Genomic DNA, 19,417 nt, shown 5'->3' on the forward strand with positions numbered 1-19,417 from the left:
GAAACTGGTAATATCTCTGATACTAGTGAGTCTTGGAGCTATCTTGAATATTTTCAAAGAATGCCAAGGTTTACTGCTTGTTTTTGATGAAAATAATGCCATGCACTTACCATGAACATGTTTTCCAGGACAAATGGTTTCTATACTTCCGTGAAATAAAGTAGGGAGAAGAGCAGCTTACTAAAAATGAAAATTTTAGATTGATGTCTGCTCTGGCAGTTAGTTATAAACTGCCTATCAAGTCTTTGATCTTGGGATGGAAAAAAATTAGAACCCCAACAGACCTAAGGTTACCCCCCAAGATGACATGAATTAGAGGCTGCTCTAGCTAAAGTGCACATCTTCAGAGGCCCTGGAGTACACTTAATAACCTTGGATCGGTGAAGAACTCTTCTAGCTCCATAGAGGCCATGTATATTTATTCCAACTTTGTAATGTTAGACTAGTGATCAAACCAAAATTTGCTGCAGTGAGTAGCCTCAAGAACTACACAGAAGACTTAGGTACATTCCAGAGGGTGCCATTTTCCCATGTGTAAGCAGAATGAATATTGTAACATAATATTAAAGAAAAAAAAAAAAACACCAAATAAACATTGAACACAATGTGACATAATCACATTATCAGAGTATGTAAGATAAATGCTCATATGTTCAGCTCTTTTTAGTTACTAGCTTAATTCAAATGACAAATTCATACTTCATCAGCCATAATCAAAACAAATACAGAATCCCTTAGAGAATTATAACATTGTTGTACAATTTTATTATAGTATTGCTTTAAATTTCAGACCTTACGGGTTTCCAAAATAGTAGAGAACATATCGTTAATCAAAACACTCAGTATAAAGATGGGCACTGAAGCTCTTGATGACTTGAAGAAGAATTTATCTAGGGATTATGGGATGAACTGGTAGAAGGAACACAAGTTTCTCCATAATCTTAACTCCTTGCAATGTAAGTATATGCCTATTTCAAAATACCTGTAAGGCCAGTCCAGCCTAGGTTAGCTCCCAATAATTTAAGCAGTGAGTTCTGGAGAAACTGTTAATAGTATGTCTTTATTACATAACTTTGTCTTTTTAAAGGAACCTATGTAATGATAGATTAACATTCTTGTGTATGGAAGTCTTTTTCTTTCCCTGGTCAGCAGCAGAAGAGAAAAAAGCTAACTGAGGAAATATGGATCCCATCACCATGTATAAGAATAGAAATCTCGCGTCTTCTCATTTTTCAGAACGTGTTTGCAGAACTGATCATATCAAGTCAAATTCTTTCATTTTCTTGGCACTATGTAAACATAATGATTCTCTTATTCAGTTAGAGTCTTATATAGCCTAAAACACAGAGCCAAGTTAAAAACAGGAAAAAAGTTGTCTACAGCCATGCCACCCTGAATGTGCCTGATCTTGTCTGATCTCAGAAGCTAAGCAGGGTTGGGCCTGGTTAGTACTTGGATGGGAGACCACCTAGGAATACCAGGTGCTGTAGGCATTTAAAAAAAAAATAGAAAAGAAAGTAGAAATTAGGAATCTGAACATTGTCATTGTAATATATATAATGTTAGTAATAATAAAAGGTGGTTCTTTTATAGTTTTTTCCATACCTGTACTTTTGATGATTGTTTTTATTAATTGGATAAATGTTACTATGTAATTCATGTATATGTGATAACAAACAGTTCAGCCTATGTCTTAACATATTACTGTTCTATATATATTATATAAAACATTGTTATTGAAGTAATCATTCTTCAATCAAAAATTTTAAGGCCCTATATATTCTTGGCATATTCATGTAGCATTGAGTTAAAATCATAATTTAAATGCTTTCAGTTGGATGCAAAGCCTTGTATACAAAATTTTATATCAGCTTTACTCAAATGTGCACACCTGAAAAACAACCCAAATATCAAATTATGGAATAACCATAAAATGTAAAACTACTAAGCAATAAAAATGAATAAACTATTGATGTGACACAGAGTGAATGAATGTAAAAAGTATTATGGTAACTGAAACACTCCAGACACAATACACTATGTATGGTATGATTTCATTTATTTGACATTCTGAAAAATGTAAAACTATGGGGGCAAATCTATCAATAATTGCTAGGTACTAGGGGTTGGAGGAGGAGAGGACTACAAATGGACATGAGAAGTTTTGGGGGTTGTTATAAAACTATATACAGTTGTCAAAATTCACAAAACTATACATATAAAAATGACTGAATTATATTACACGTAAATTATATCTAAAAAATGTGGAATTACAAAAAGTAGTCTTCTAGAAGTAAGGGCATATGCTTGTTTTATTCGCTCCAAATATGCAATGAACATACTGAAATTTCATCAGTACACTGGCAATGATAATGATGATAATGTTGATGGTGCTGCTACTAATACTAATGATGATTAACATCCTTAAAAGCACTTTGGGGGGAAAAAAGTGGGGGGGATCTTAATGACAAGTAAAAAAGTTTGTTCTTACCTGAAAACATTATCTTATATTTTCAGGAGTTTGATTTAGCTAAAATTTAGTAATGAGATATAGCTGAGTATACACTTTACTTCATAGTTTCGCAGAATTTACTTTGGGATGCTGTAAGGGCTCATATAAACCACTTCTTATACTTTGGTGCTGCTGAAGCCACTGTCAAGCCCCATCCCCTTTTCCTGCCAATGTTTGTTTTTGCTTTCAGCAATGTTCACCTTCAATCAGTCTAAAATAACTAGTGAGAAATCAAAATTTCATAATCAGCTATAAAGAAAAACATATGTAGAACTGATCAAGATATAATCACGGACGTGACAATATCACTCTTTTTTTAAGATTCTACTTTTAATATATTTAGAGATTTAGAAGTTCTTTGGGGAGCTGTATAGGAGATTCTTCCTTCGAATAGTTTGTCATTCTCCTGACACGAATTGTGATAAGCTGGTATATTTTAAAAATTAGTGGAAATGTTTACAACATAAATATTATTTATAAACTTTTAATGTTTGTATAAACATTTTCAGAGTTAGGTATTTGTAGATATCATTTTATTTACAGTATTTTTTTTCCTATTTAGAAGTGTCAATGTGTTATTTATTATGTTCCACTAAATTATATTTATATGAACTTTGGGCTTCTACCAGTTAAATGCTATAACACTACTTCTGGTTTTAGATGATGGTGATTACATTTAAATAATTTTTATCAATATTGCTGTTTGTCCAACTGAAAAAAAATTAAAGAGAAAGTGGATAAAGCCTCAAAAAATAGAACAAGGGAATAGATGGTTTTGAAAGAAGTTAGACCATCAGGAGAAAGCACTTAGATTTTGAGGCAGTAAGACAGTTAAATCGAAGCAAAGGAAATTAAGCTTTTTCTACTCCTAGAACTAAAATTGTCTCAAGTAGATATTATTAAGCCATATTTTAAAAGCGCCAAAACCAAAACAGAGGAGTCAAGAAATGTGTCAAAGTTCTCAAAATGTACAAGTTTTTAACAAGTTTTTATAGCTAATCATGCATAATCAGTTTTCAACTGTTTTCAATTAATTTATTTCAATAGAAATAAAAACATTAATACAGCAAGAAGGTAGATATTCATCTGAATGTGTAAGTATATACCTGCCCACTTTTACAAACACAAATAGAACACCTGCTACATGGAAGATGCTCCATTGGCCTGGATCTTATTCTTAATTAGGTTAGAATCAAAGTCTTTTATATCATAATGATCTTGAAAATAAGATTTCTGGTGCCCACCAGAGATCCACTAAATATGAAATTCCCAGTGGTGGAGCCAGAGAGTTTGAATGTTTTACCAATTTCTCTACCCCTTCATCAGCCTATAAAAACAAAAAAGCAGACAATCACAGGGTTAATAAAAGGTAATAAGCTGAAAGTTGATGATCACTGTCTTAGAGAATTTTGAAGGTAAATCCTGGACTTGAAATTTTATATATTTGGTAAAAGTGATAAAGAAGAGTGTTCTAAGCAAGTGCTTCAGGCCATTTTCTGCCTAAGTTAACTGTCCAGTGGCATGATTTATTCAGTCACTTTCCTTTAGCCTTTAGTTCCTTTTATATAGCCACACAGACTAAACCTTTTAAACCTGGCTTTTATGACGTACGCATCTGCCTATCTGATATTATGTTCACTGCAGACCACCTACTTTTTCATAAAAGCCATCAAAAACCTTAGCAAATTGACTTAAGACCGATAAAAATCAGTGATCTGGGGATAAATAATATTATTGCTTTATATAAAATACCAAAGTTGTGAGCCTTCAGCTTTTTTCCCTCCCATTATTAAAAAGGACATGCTGATATATACCAGCTGAAACTTTTAAAGCTTTCTTTTAATCTTATGCTCTGAGAATGATCTTCAAATTCGAATACCAAGTTTATGTTGGCCTTGTAAATGCCAAGGTATTTCTTAGAGATACAATCATTCTGGCACCAGAATTCTCTACAGATAATTTTTTTGGAAGAAACTTAAACATGGTATTAATCTGAGCATGTTAAAAAATTACCTTTTTAGGAATTTTGTTCTACTCAGGGACAGAATTCTGCATTGAGGGTTTATCTTTTTTAATGATGTGAGAATATGAAAAAATTTAAATAAAAATTGATAGATTCTAAACTCTCATTGTAGAACATGTTTACGAATAACCAAGCACGAGAGAATGATACTTTGTGGTTCGTCATCCCAAACAAAAAGCACTAAATCATTTGTCATTTAAGCCTTACAGCTGTCAGAATAGGTTGTATAATTGTGACATTATAATACAACCCCACAAAATTTCAGTGGCTTAAAAATAGCAGACATCAATTTCTCATACACACTAAAAGTCCAATGAAGGTTTGCAAGCAGGCTCTGCTTTCATAGTCAGTCAAGGACCCAGAATGATGGAGGCCCCAATTTGACTGAGGACTAGAGCAAGAAGGTGGGAATTTTGCAATGGCTCTTAAAACTCCCAAAAACATATGAAAGATGTTTATTCTGCTCATAGTTCACTGGCCAAAGTACACTACATGGCCACATCTAACTTTAAAGGAAGCAGAGAAGTGTAAGCCTGCCACCTGCTTGGAAAATGTAAGTGGGAAATATCTCCTGAACCATAAGACCATCACAGGTCCAGGACTACACTTTTCAAGAGTTTGGAGAATGGCATCACATAATACAGGCTCTGATCACGGCACAGATCTGGTAAATGAGGCAACAACCTAGTGAAGTGCTATATCACAAGTAGAAAAGCACATGAAACTACTACCTAAGTCACCTGTGAAAAGGATGCTAGGCAGAAGGGTGACTTGACATTGCAAAGACTATAGATTAAATATGTAAGAGGGCAGATGGAGAAAGTTTCAAAACAGAGAATGGAAGATGGGACTTGGAGCATTTTCTCTGCTAATTCATGGTCAAATACAGAAAAGAATTTAGGTTACCTTGGATTTCAAGAAGAGGCGTAAGCAAAGTGGACACAGATAGCACATTTTAATTCAATATCACATACTTCAGAGCTATGTAAGCTCAAAACTACATACTAGGTTTATAATTATAAATTAATGGTGAAACTAGTCATACTAGAATTTAAAATAATTCAATTTGAAATAGTGTCATAGTCGCTTCAAATTAGAATTCATTTCTAAATTATTTTAGTTGGCAAAGTGATACTATTTGATTACTGCTACAATAGCTCAGAGACGATATTCCCTTCTGAGAGTGGTTCTGTTTTCCACCTTGAATGATTGAGAAAGTTAGACCTGTTAATTGTGGTTTTAACATTTTGAAGATTGATAACTATATTTCGCTGATCATGCAGCAAGATAGATATGACTAAGATGGCCCTTAAAAAATACCAGAGAATAAAAAAAAAATTAAAAAGGCATGATCTAGAGTATCACCAAGGTCTTAATAAAGAGAAAATAAAAATACTTATCTCTATTCTTTTACTTCAAATTCTTTAATTAGACAAATGAAGCACAATATACCTGTCTTTTTCACTAAACTGAGGACTCCTCAGGGTAGAGATTATGACTTTTTTCTGTGTTCCCTAGGGCAAACTGTGTGTGTGTGTGTGTGTACACACACACACAGGTACATATATACAGGTAGTATATAAACATATAAACATAAAAACAATATTTTAATATGGGTTATATGTGTGTGTGTGTGTGGAAGTGATGTGTGTGTGTGTGTGTGTCCAGTGATATTATGGAAAACATGAGAACAATAATTTTTGCCTTTGTGGCAGGGATATCTATGAAGACTTCTGCGACTTGCCGAGCAAATAAAATGTGGGTAGAAGCGACACCATGTCACTTTTGGGTAGAAGCTTTAAGAGGCAGTTTGGAGTTTACCGTATCTCTTTTCCCACTGCTGCAATAATGGTAATGTTCCAGACAGAGATTCTACTAATCTGGGTTCTCAAGCAAAAATAATGTGGACCAGGGCTCAGCTGACTAACAATGAACATGAGTGAGAAGCATCCTTTACTCCTGTAAGCAACTGAGGTATTAGTATGATTTGTTACCTCAGCATAACCTAGCCTAGTCCTGACAGACATACTGTATATTCAGAAAAAAGAAAAGACTTCAAAAAAACAACAAAATGCTGTTAAGAAACACAATAGTTAAAATAAAATCCACAAACTAAAGTTTATGCCTTAATATTTATAGGTAATTTCTTAGACTCAAGTTTAAATTATGAAGCTCAGAAAGTGAGTCACTTGGTCAATTTCACAAAGGGACTTCAAAATCCTTATTTCTTCCACTTCATGTAGGTTTTATTTTCAATTTGCAAAAAGGAAAACTGAGTTGGGATAGTTAATTTGTTACTAAGAAGGAGCTCAATTGACTTCACGTCTGGTGTTAATTTCATTGCTAGACTAAGAATGATGCTTTCACTGTTGGAAAGAGTATTTGAAATTTGTAGAGAACTGGTGTGAACAGCTGGCTATTAGCTATCTTAGTTGCACACTTTCCATCCCTTATTCTTCCCGCCTTCTATGCATGTAGTGAATCGGAAGGGGCAAAGCTCAGTTCAAACTTCAGCTCTGCCTCTTAGTAATCATATTGATGTAAGTTGCATACATATAAAATAAAGATAATATGTAATGCCCTCATACACTGAAACAATGCAGACAATAAATAAATATGAATTTTCTGTACTTTTGTATAAGAATCCTAACATAAATATGTATATGGCCAAATATGAGCAAGTCATAATTAGAAATGGGCCTCAAAAAAGTGGGTGTGAGGTTTTTTTCCTTCCTATAGTACCCAGCCAGTAAGAAAGGGTATTGCCCTGACATTAAAGTTGAGAATTAGACAGATTATAAATTAAATGTAATTTTCACATTTTAGAGATGTTGAAAATAAGACAAAGATTCAATTTTTCTTCTGCATTAAACTAGTTAAACACCAGAAATTTTCTGAATCTACTCCAGGTTAAGGAAGCTGACTGACAGGACTCATAAGGATTCTAGAGAACCAGATAGTCAAGTATGAAAGTGAGGGGCCTGTTATAGACTGCAGGTTCACAGTCTGTCACTCAGGCTCTACTCACCAGGGCTCAGAGAAAAAGAGAAATGCCTTAATGGGTTTACTGGCCCCTATTGAGATCAAAGGCAGTGGGGAACTTAGCCAGCTTCTCTTCTGCCTTTCCTAGTCCTTCTGCCCCTCAGATGATTCATCTGAGTCCAAATCAAGGATTCTTGAGGCCTGAGTGAACTTTCCATAGCTCTGAGGAAAAATTTTCTCCACTTAAAGGAAAAATTGTTATTCTCAAAAGGACATTCAATATTAATATTCTATTAGCAACCTTGCCCAGTTTCTATATACTCTGTAACCTAGTAATGTATTTATTTGACATTTATAAAAGGCATCCATGTTGTATCATGTTCTTTCCTCTGGGAAGCATTTATAAAATTGCAAGAATGTCTTCCCCCATTGTGTCTAATAGAATGCTAGAAACTGCAGGTAGAAAGAAGTTATTGTATTATCTACTCATTCTCTTGGTGAAAAAACATTTCAGCGGCATTTTTATCTCAACTCCCTCTGGTATAGCACTCACTTCATTTGGACGAGATTGGAACTCTGCTACTGCTCCTTATTGCTATACTCCAGTGTCTTCTATTTGCTCAGGTTTTTTTTTTTCCCCTCTCTGAATTAAAGTCAGTACTTTAAGTCCTACAGAAAGTAAATGTATCTGCTCTCCAAGGTTTCCTCACTTTGCAGGCATAAGATATATGGGTTATTTAATTTCCATTTCTATGCCTACAAAAATACACTACTTTCTTTTACTTGCTCCACAGTGGGAATATATTTGATTTATCTTTTGCTTTTCACACTAAACAGGAAGGCTTCAAGCCAAGTCTTTTCCTTCTGGAAAATACTTATCTTTTATTGGAGAATTCTTTTTGTCAATGCTATTCTAAAGCCATTACCCTTTGAAAACTGGCTCAACTGCTGACCAGGTTGAGCAATAATATAAAGTGGTTACCATGGTGGCTAGTGGCTTAATGAAAAAGAATCAGTGGGTTGCATTTTGCATCAGCAAATCAGGTCAGAAAGAAAATAACCTTTTTTTTATACTTCAATCATTTTAGTTTGGATCCTAAAACCTTTGCACTATTTGAAAAAATTCAATTATCAAGTATGGTAGAATATGTCCATATCTTTCTTCTTCTATAAGCCTCCTTTATAGACTCAGGACTTTGAGGAAGGCTCAATAATTTATTATTTCTAATTTCTTTTCTCCCAACAAAATATGCATTGGAAACTAAATTGCTTATATTTTACTCTTAGATATTATTGTGTGGTATGTTTTAGGTAGCTAGCTCATTTTGTTTAGAACTAATAAATAAATCAAGGGTTCTAAGTTCAAATCCCAAGTGAGTCAGTTAAGTTTGCTTGCCCCTAGCATTCCCGACAGCCTGCACTGAACAAGAATGTAAGTAAATCACCACTGGTAGACAAATAATCAAAAGTACCCACTTCCCTTATGAAAGGGTAATAGCTTCATTCATATGCATTAAAGAGAATCACTAAAAATATCCTGAAATCATTCTACGAGTAGTCTCAACCTTTCTGATAGCCTATGTATATTTCAATACTCTTAAAGCAAGACATTTTCTATAATCTTAGAGCTGGAAGTCATCATAGGTCTTTGGATCTGGCTCCCTGCCATCAAACAGGTGAGTACTTAGCTCATTCTCCTTTTGGAGATAGAGAACAAGGGTAGACATTTTCTTGGTAATGACCTTTAATATTCTTAAAGACAATAATGTCACTCCTTTGTCTTTTCATTAAACAATCCTAATGTACAATTTTTAGAATTTCACCTGCATATTTTTAGTGTGTTTTGTTTATCTGCTTTACTTATTGCATTGATTTTGTAGATAGTTATTAAATAGAAATAATTTTCCTCTCTGACCTTGGTCTACAATGACCAAATGGAGGGGCATGAATCCAACTCTGGAGAAAGTGACTCTTTAAAATGGGCTCATTGGGTACACCTGAACCTTACTGGATTTCATTAATTAATGTTACAATAAAAAAAACTACTTAATTTGCATTAAACAATAAATAAAATGTGCTCATTGGATTACTTGAAGTAATTTTCTTACAAAGAACGATAATCAAAGGTATTTAATCATTTGTATCCTATCGTATGCTTTTTTGAGGATTAAGAATAGTTTCCTTAATAATCTCAACATTTTTTAATGTAACTAGAACTATTTTATAATACAATTATAATGTATTTGCTCTAAAGACATAATCAGTCAGGAGGGTCCATGGGAGGAACTAGGGTTTACGGCGGGGCAGGGGGAGGGGGTTGGCGAAAATTCTCCCACTCTATTTAATCCTCTACATAATTCAAGAACTGTACAGGAAGAACTCTGTTTACAGTATAGCTCTATGATTGTAAGTGCCCACCTCTTAACTTCCTTTTTTCCTTTTATAAATATCTTGGCACACAGGGAAGTGTGTGCACATGGCTTGCCATGTCTGCATGTACTGGGTTGCAAGCCTTCCTTTTTCCCCCAAATAAATTTTTTTGGTGATGAAACACCCAGTCAAAATTATTTTTCAGTGAACACAGTCTTAGGTGAATTATTATTTACAGAATAATCAACACAAACAGGAAAAAAAGTACTAATCTGTTAGCAACATGAATAATTTCTATCAGCGTAATTACAACAATATTTAAAAAAAAAAAAAAAAAACTAAACAGCCAGAAAATACATCAGAAGGAAACATTTCAAATCAGAGGGTGTCTCAGTGCAGGAAAACACTGAGCAAATCTTAAAGCAAGAACTGATTATCATTGTAGGTGGAGAAGGACAAATTGGTCAATGGACTTTTGACAAGAAAATAGAAGTTAAAAACAATGGAAGAAATATCAGTCACAGAAGAGAAAAGCCCAGAAATTAATCTTTGTAGTTCTTTTACCTCCAATGCTAGAAAGCATCCATTTCACAGTTGTTCCAGAAAGGGTGAGAGTTTCTCTTGTGGCTACTCTGAAAGTTAGATTTGCTAAATTTGCTTTGGTTCACAGGCAGAAATGGGTCTTATATACCTCAACTCAAAAGATAATGTGGGCTCCATTGAAATGCATTTAATTGTTTTCAGCCAGTGAAGGGAGTAACAAAGGCCATTATCATCAGATTATCTAATCCTCAGTTTGCATATAGATGGAAATTCTGAGAGGTCCCTAATTTTATTACTTTTGTTGAGAGTTTCATGATAAGTTTACATATATTTTAAGCTCAGTATTCTAAGGCTGTTCCCCCATTTCTGACATTAATGATTCCTTGACATCTCCTCTAGTCATACTTAACTAAAATCAGGTCATGTCGATTTTAAAAATATTAACTAAATAAAATTAAATCTTATAAATCTTTTTTGCAAATAAATCCTGGGTCAAGATGTTCATTGGGTACATAGGAGCAATGAGAGAGACTATCCTTGTCTTTTTTTTTCTTCTTCAATAAATCGTTCTCTGCCTCCATTGCAGAAGTAATAGCATTTCTTCATGTTCGCAACACTTGTGAATTTAGATTTCCCAAGTCATTAACATAAAAACATCTATTTTAATGAAACAGATATAAAGAGTGCCACTTTTGTTAAATTCTTAATTTATTCTTAAGGCTGAATTAATTTTTTTTTAACTAAAACTTTCACTGACAACTAATGATGTGGCACAGAGTCCTTTGGACTCTCATAATTTGGTAATTTTTAATATCCGGAACAGTGGTCATACTGTATCATAATTCTTTACATAGTCCATGAGATGTTTGAAGGCAAACAGAATTATTTAATCAATCATCAGTGTAATCCTGGCTTCTACCACAATGCATAGCACATATGCACTCAATAAATGCGTGTTAATATGGACTGAATAAATAAAAATTTTATCTCAATATTGCTGAGTTAACCCACCAATTACATCTGGCTCCTGAACAAACTTCTAACACTAACCACTGTCATATAAACAAGGTATATTTGCTTTGTTTCCTAGCCTTTTATCCTGAACTACGTGGCTTGGCCTATTGTCTTAAAGATGCACATCAGAAACAAGGAGTATAGATATCCGCTCCTTGTTTTGATGATGTGTGTATATGTGTGTGCATGTATACATGTATGTATGCATTCATGAATATATATAAATATACATACATATATGTATATTAGATATAATAAAATCCTGTGTAAATCAGTGTCGATACTGCAATTACAGCAGAATATGTAAACATGCCATTTGTGACTTTTAAAAGAGAAGCTTAAGCCTATTAAACTAGTTGATCCTTTCTTCATTAACTATATAATCTTTAATAAGCCCCTTAACTTTTTGGTGCTTTAGTGTTTTCATCTGTAAAATGGAAATATTTCCTACCTTATAGTGTTACTGTGAAGTTTAAATGACATACTATATACTAGGTGCTTAGAATAGCAGTGCCTAATGCAAAGTAAGGATTGTGCTATTATTACTATTATTTATGGGAAGAACACTGCCATTAAAATTTTATAACTATCTCTGTGAAATATCTTACTCATAGTTGTAACATTCACTACTTTAACCAGATTTCATATTGAAATATTAAACTCTACAGAAAACTTGAATTATTCAATAAACTTCCATATAATATTCATCTTTATTCATATGTACCATACCCACGTACATACCATTACACCTACATACACAGAGGAATGTAAGATGCTCTCCAGATACAGTTTTGAATAACTATATTCTAGGGAATTTTTTTATTATAATTACAACCAATAGTTTTGTTTTGATTTTAGAGACTCCAGTTATACATACATTGGGACTCTAGTTATATAAACCTTGGAACTTCATGGCCTATAGTCTATATTTATCTTGTCTTTTCTACTTCATTTCACTTCAATTCTAAGGCTGATTTTCAATTTTTTTTGATATTATACTTTTTATCAAATCTATTAGCTAGATCATTTTGTAAGTTTCTAGATTTTTTTGAAGTTTTATTTTCGTTATTGAAATTGGACACTTTTTTTATATATCGCATTTTTACTCAATTCTATAATGAGATTTTGAATTTCTGCTTTCATGTTTGATTTTGTTTGACTGGTTTTTTTTTTTTTTTTTTTACCTTGAAATGTTCCTTTAAGCATATTTAATTCAGAATTCAGAGTGTGGAATACATTAATTTTTTTAGAAGATGGCAGGGAGACTTTTAATCAACTGAAATGTTTTAATTCTCATTTTCTGTTTTGTTTTCTTATAGTAACTTCCATGGATGTCACTTTTTTTACTTTTGTTTGTTTTTCAATGTTTTACTTTCCTTATCAGAGTTATGTTTGTATGTAGACAGTTATAAGTATTTTGGGTGACTTACTAAACTTCGAGAGGTTCCAAATGTCCTTCTGCTGATATATAATAGGTAGGTTCCATAATCAATGCTGTAACTTTTTGGAAGGCAGGTATTGCTATTCCTTCTGATCTCATGATTGAATTTTTTTTTTTTTTTTAAATGCCTACAGCACCTGGTCTTCCTAGGTGGTCTCCCATGCAAGTACTAACCGGGCCCAATCCTGCTTAGCTTCTAAGATCAGACGGGATCGGGCACATTCAGGGTGGCATGGCTATAGACGAAGCAATATCTTTTAACTCCTTTTCCACCAGGCCTCCAAGAGATCCCTTTCATTTCCAAAACATTCTCCTGCCTCCAAAACATTTTCTAAAAAAAAAAAAAAAAGTCACTTCTTATTCTGTATGTTTTCAAATATTCTTTTTGATTTCCCAGTAGACAATGCTCAGATATGCCAGGCCTCTGATAAGGGGCGATATGGTTTCTGCATTTCCTTCATCTGTCTTGCAGTAAATTTATCTGTTTCATTATCCATGGACTCCATATCTTACTCCTGTCTTCTAGATTGAATCTGCTTAACTCTTTACTGAGTTGTAGGTTCTGGAGCTGGCTCAACTGTATTTGTGCATTTATTTCCCTACTTACAAGTAATCTTGAAAATTTTAAGTATTCTAGGTATAGTCTAGGATGAGATAATGTTGGTATAATTTGCTTTTTGGTACGTGTGCTTGTATGTGAAGTGGGGTGATGTGGAGATATTCAATTTTAATAGCCTTTTGATCCTACAGAAATCATTTTTTCAAGCTCTTTGAAGTCCAGTCCTGAGTTATCTAATGATTTCCAAAGGAATTTGTATTCTGATGAAATAAGGGAAGCAAATGCATTTAAGCCACAAGAGTAGCAAGGAGACACGGCAAAAGGGGTTACGTGTGTGAAAGTGTTAAAACAAAAATGCAACATTCCATTTAACAAATGCATTGAATACTTGTGTGTGTGACAAGGTACTATATTTAGTACTAGTGACAACATGGTGAATAAGACAAAATAAAGTCTTTCCTTCCTGGAATTTATAGTATTATGAGACAGATATCCAATAAATATCTATAATAACTACAATGTCTAAAACTAAACACTTTGACTAACATCTAGAACATACAAAATAAATAAAATGTGGCTAATAGAAATAAAAGCATGATGTATATAAATAGGTCATTCAGAGAAGGAGAAACCTAAATGGTAAACGTAGGAAGAAATTCTCAACCTCATTTACACTGAGATAAATTAATATTAGAACTTTCCTGGAATAATGCTTTACACCTACTAGAAGTGTTTGAAAGTAGTACAATACTACATATTGGCAAATACTGTTAATGGTCATTCAAACTGATACAGCAGTTATGAAGAGAATTTGTACAATAAATTGGCAGTAATGTGTACAATATATAAATGTTCCATGACATAGGATTACCGTGTGTGTGTATCCAAGAGAAAATAATACATAATGATGTTAACTGCATAAGTCCTGGAAAGGACCATATTCAAGGATAGTGTCTGTGATGAAATGAAATAGGAGGCAGTATCACTGTTCATCACTACACCGTCAATGAATGAAATATGATATGTATAATGTCAAATGCTATTACAGCTCTTAGAAACAATCAACTACAGCAGCACTGAAGATCTTAATGAGTGGGAGAAAAAGTAATAAACTAAGGACATATAAATTAAATACATTAAAAAGGTTTCCTGTGATGAGGAGTTGAATAGAAATAGAAATCAGTTATGAAGGGATAAGAAAATAACCTGATAAGAGGGAGTTCTTGCAAGAAACAATGAATGACTGGTCCAACTCTCTATACCTAATATCACAACAAACACTTGAATGAAATATAACAAGAAAGACAAACTTTGCTCTTAATCATCCTTTCTTGATTAAAGGTATATATACAAATAAGCATAGTTATTAAAAATCTCATTCTTGATACATCTGTGACTTTTGTTAGGAAAATATTGGCCATTTTTTGTTTTTATTCATTTATTTCTTTCCAGCTATAGCTTTTAAGGCACATGAATCCTTGTTTTTTCTTAAGTTAGCAAATTTGTATTCTGATTATATTTACTGGAGAGCATTGAAAAAAAATACAAGTCATAAAAGTGGCAAATTGGTTCAAAATTTATTAGTAACTATTTACTCTCTAGTTGGCTTAGCTCCCTCTACCTAGCACAATTCTGCTACAGGTGTAATCTTCACACGCTTTCTACTTAATGGTGCTATTTCAATTTCTCACATCGATTTCTTAGAAATATGGTTACATTAGTCCTTTTAAAATTATCTTTTAATATGTACTGCTGTTTTGTACTTGTTTTTCCTCTTCAAGCATTTAATGTCCTGTGACTCTTTAGCAAAAAACAGTAATTTAGCAGATTCTATAAAAATGTATGTCTGAAGTGATGACTTGGAGACTTTAAGATCCTAAATTATCTTCTGAAGTATTAAAGATTAAATTACTTAAAGATTTTAGTGTTATTTTCATTTAATTGGAACATTTAGTCAATTAACAAACTCTGCTTGACAATTAGCAGAAAGGTTTTCTTCAAAGTCCAGCTCAAACATTACTTCCTGTATAAAAATCTCCCTCATTCATTCCATTTAATTTTAAAGAAAATTAATTGTGCATTTTTCTCTAATCTTCTATTACTGTTCCTCTTTGGCCTGGAATATGCTTTTTATGCTTTTAACTGTGATCTTTTCGCTATGTTTTGTTTTTTGTTGTTGTTTGTTTAAAACTATTTGCTCTCTATTTCCTTTAGTTTGGCAGATTTTCTTCAGTTTTGTTGTTCTTTTTTGGGATTAATTGATTTGAACTACAATTGCTTGATGTGTATTTTATCAATATTAGTTTTAGTTATATTCTATAAAATTCTCACTCTCTGCTTTATCATTTAATGCTCTGAATGTTTTTGTTTGCTTAGTTCTTCAGTTTCCTTTCTAATAATAATCTATAATATGGTTCCCAGATTGTATCAGTGTCATATGAGGAGCTTGTTAAACATATAGCTTCCTGATCCCCAACCTAAATTCTTTGAATTAGAATTTTGAGAAACAGATCCCTTAGATCTGTATTTTTAAAAACAGCTACATGTGACTATGATGTACAATTAAATTAGTTGGGGACCACTTTACCAGCTGTACTTTTATTCAGGATTAATTCCCCTTTATCTGTACTGTTATGATGTGGTTATTTTCTTTCAGTGGAAAGAATCATTTCCTCACTGGGTACCCAGATTATTTCCTAATATATAATTCTATGATTTTCCTGTGTCACATTCCCTGTGAATACTAGTATCGCCTTTGTCTAGTACTATTTTAGACCTAGGGAGAAGTCCTTAGCTTTGGGCTACACATTTTAGATAGCCTTACATTTCACAAACACACAAAAATAACATCACTAAGAAATACATGGTGTCTTGAGAACTCAGAATTTGGTGCCCAGGTCTGACATAACATGTCCCATGAGCCAAAATGTTTACTTTCATATTTAACAGCATCTAGACCTCAGGGAAACATTTCTTTCCAATCCTTGCCCTATAGCTTTGAATGGAAAGGCAACTATGTCCAAATGGTTTGAAGATTTGTCAATAATGCTGCTGCAGATGTGAAGAAAGTCTGCTCTTGAATAAAGGGAGGATTTGAGCAATTCAAGCTCTTAGATAAGAGGGGAAAAAATAACAATAAATCTTTTCAGAGAGCAATAATGCGATAGATTCTTACATATTTATGATTGTGTGATATCTATGTGAAATTGTATTGAGGACAAGAAAATAGTTTTTAAACATATAACGCTTTTTAATTATGCATATTTGACTACACATCAAAATAACATTCTCCATCAATAGGACATCAGACATATGTTAAAACTATTAATTTCAATCACGTTTGCCATCTGATAGCATGTAATATATAATTTTGGTTTTCTAAATTGTTATTAAGACTAACAACTAATAAGTTGTTAGTCTGATTTATAAGTTTTAAATATTTGAACACAGGCTCTGTTGCTTCCCTTTATATTATTGTACCAGGCCCTATAACTAGCAATCAAAGCTTTATCCCTAGTAACAGTTTCAGTAGGCTATTACTTCTTCTGAGACTCTGGCAACCACTGTATAGCAACAGCAGTATAATGCCACGCTTATGACCAAATGGAAGGGCTGCTTGTCATGACTTTGTTATAGACAGAGGGCAATGTTAAGAGGAATGTTTATCATTGTGTCAAATATATATTGTATACTTAATAAATGCTCACTGAGTTGAATTGAACTCATTTTCTCATGCAGCAGGACATTGGTAGAAAATCTCTTAGACATTAGAGGGCCTAACAAAACCAGAGGTTAACTAGCTTACTTCTTACTCAGGACTCATTTCTCACATGGACTATAAAGTCATCTTTCTAACTTTCCTCCGTCTTTTGTCCTATCTGTCACAAAGTTAATCTGAAAGCAATAATGTGCTATGATAAAGTTAGGGAAAACACATTAGAAAAGGTGTCAGGGAAGTCTCTGAGGAAGTGACATTATTTTTCTGAGCATGGCATGATCAAATGGAAAAGAGGATTTTTGGCAGAGGGAACAGCAATGACATGCGCTAGCAATGAGGAAGGGGCTTGGGCATCTCAGGGCCCATGAAAACGACAATGTTGAGCAAGGCGAAGAAGTACAGCACAGCTTCGATGGAAATGGAGGTAGAGACCAGGTAAGCAGTATCTCCTTTTAAATCATGATATGTGATTCAATTTTATTCTAAGTTGAAAAGACATCGATGTTTTGAAACAGAAATGTGATATGAGTATGATTCACTTTGTAAAAAAAAACCATCATCGCTTATGACAGATATAGCCAAAATGAATATCACACCATTTCAATTTTCCATGTAAAATCTTTCAAAACCTTCCTATTAAAAAGAATAAGTCCAGTCCCATTTTTCACAAAGCTATCTACGATCAGGCTTCTGTCTTCCTACCCTGTTTCTTCTGCAGTCATCTCACAGGTCTTCTGTAGCATTCCTTAAACATAGATATGCTTGTCATTCTTTGGATACAATGTGTTTTTCTTATATACATCTATGCTCCCTAACTTCTATGTCATCAAGGGGAAACATTATCCTGCTTATATCCTTGCAAGCTAATTTAAACATGTATATGTGAATATACATATGCGCTAAGTGAATGAATATTGTTTCAGTTGGTTATCAAATGATTCAATAATTAAGATAGTTGAAACTCATAGGGTTAGAGTAATTTGCCTGGGTGTGTATCCCATAACTAGAATGTGGTTGAAAAATACATTCTTCTTCCTATTACACAAAATGGTTTTCTCTCCTATTCCTTAAAATAAATGAGTAAAATCTTTGTTAAGCATATAATTCCGCTCTATAAATTTATCAGATTGACTAATTAAGGAACCAGGGATCACATTTCCTAATTCTGGAAATAACTCTAAACTTACATCTTCAATTTGTTGCATGTTTAAAAGCATTAATTTATTCAGGCCACCGTGATTCTTGAAATCTGAGTTTCAATGCTTAATTTGCAATGCTAATTTAACTTTTTCAAAATTTGGTAGTTAGATTCTAAAATAGGACAAAAGTTACAAGAAATTCATACTGTGAGCTCATAACTTTAGAGCAAAGGTCCTATTAGAACATAGAGACTGCATTTAGTAATTTTTCTCAAAGAGTATAAAACTTCTGGTTTTATATCGCTTTCAGCAGACTCAGTAACAACTATGCAGATAATTATATTTTATTCACTGCATTTGAGTTTCAAAAGTTTGAGTGTTGTATTATTTTACAAACTAAAAATTATAATGATAGCTCTCATTTAAAAGAACTTTTGTAGTTCAGAAAGTACTTTTATATGCATTATTTTTCTTCATGACAATCCTCGTGAAGTGGATATTATCACCCATCACTTCACGTATGTTGAAACAAACTGAGAGGGGTTGCAAATCACTCAGTGCTAATCAGTATTACGGCCACACTGGGGCCCATTTGGGGGCTTGAAATACATCCAACTTTGTAGCTTATTATACAATGACTAGATCTCTGATAGAAAAGAATTTGAGAGTAGTTGCACTGTTCAGTAGAGCAAGGAAAGAACTATATATTGCTCTGTAATATATGTTCAAATTTCTTTTATCTTTCAGAATCATAGGACTATAAGACAAAACAAGGCCTCTCTAGAACATAGAAGCAGAATATGTCTAACCTGAAAACAATTCAATAAGCAAAATGTTACTCATTTTGGCAATAGGAAAATGGAGTAAAACTTTAAAGATCTAAGTCAAGATTATTCATTTAATTTTTATTGGGAACCAATAGTCAGTGCTGAAGGCCTCCACTTCATTCTTTAGTTTAGAAACTTTGGTATCTCTCAAGGACTGCCATTATTTTCTTAAAGCAAAATAAAAATTTTTTCTTACTCTGTTCAAAATATGTGTTTAATATTATAGAATATAAAAACATGGAGAATAGGGTGAAGGGTTAAAGAAGTATAAATCAGTAGCTGATAGTTG

General features: G+C 33.1%; 1 non-coding gene and 1 pseudogene across 1 annotated transcript; one reads left to right on the forward strand and one right to left on the reverse strand.

The window, feature by feature from the left end:
* Positions 1-1,374: 1,374 nt before the first annotated feature.
* On the forward strand, positions 1,375-1,493 carry LOC120590675 (5S ribosomal RNA). Its single transcript, XR_005649741.1, has one exon. It is a non-coding gene; the product is annotated as a 5S ribosomal RNA (ribosomal RNA).
* An 11,517-nt stretch (positions 1,494-13,010) lies between these two features.
* On the reverse strand, positions 13,011-13,129 carry LOC120590677 (uncharacterized; annotated as a pseudogene).
* Between the last annotated feature and the right edge of the window lie 6,288 nt (positions 13,130-19,417).

Source organism: Pteropus medius, unplaced genomic scaffold, assembly GCF_902729225.1.
Source record: "Pteropus medius unplaced genomic scaffold, Ma_sr-lr_union100, whole genome shotgun sequence".
Lineage (NCBI taxonomy): Eukaryota > Metazoa > Chordata > Mammalia > Chiroptera > Pteropodidae > Pteropus > Pteropus medius.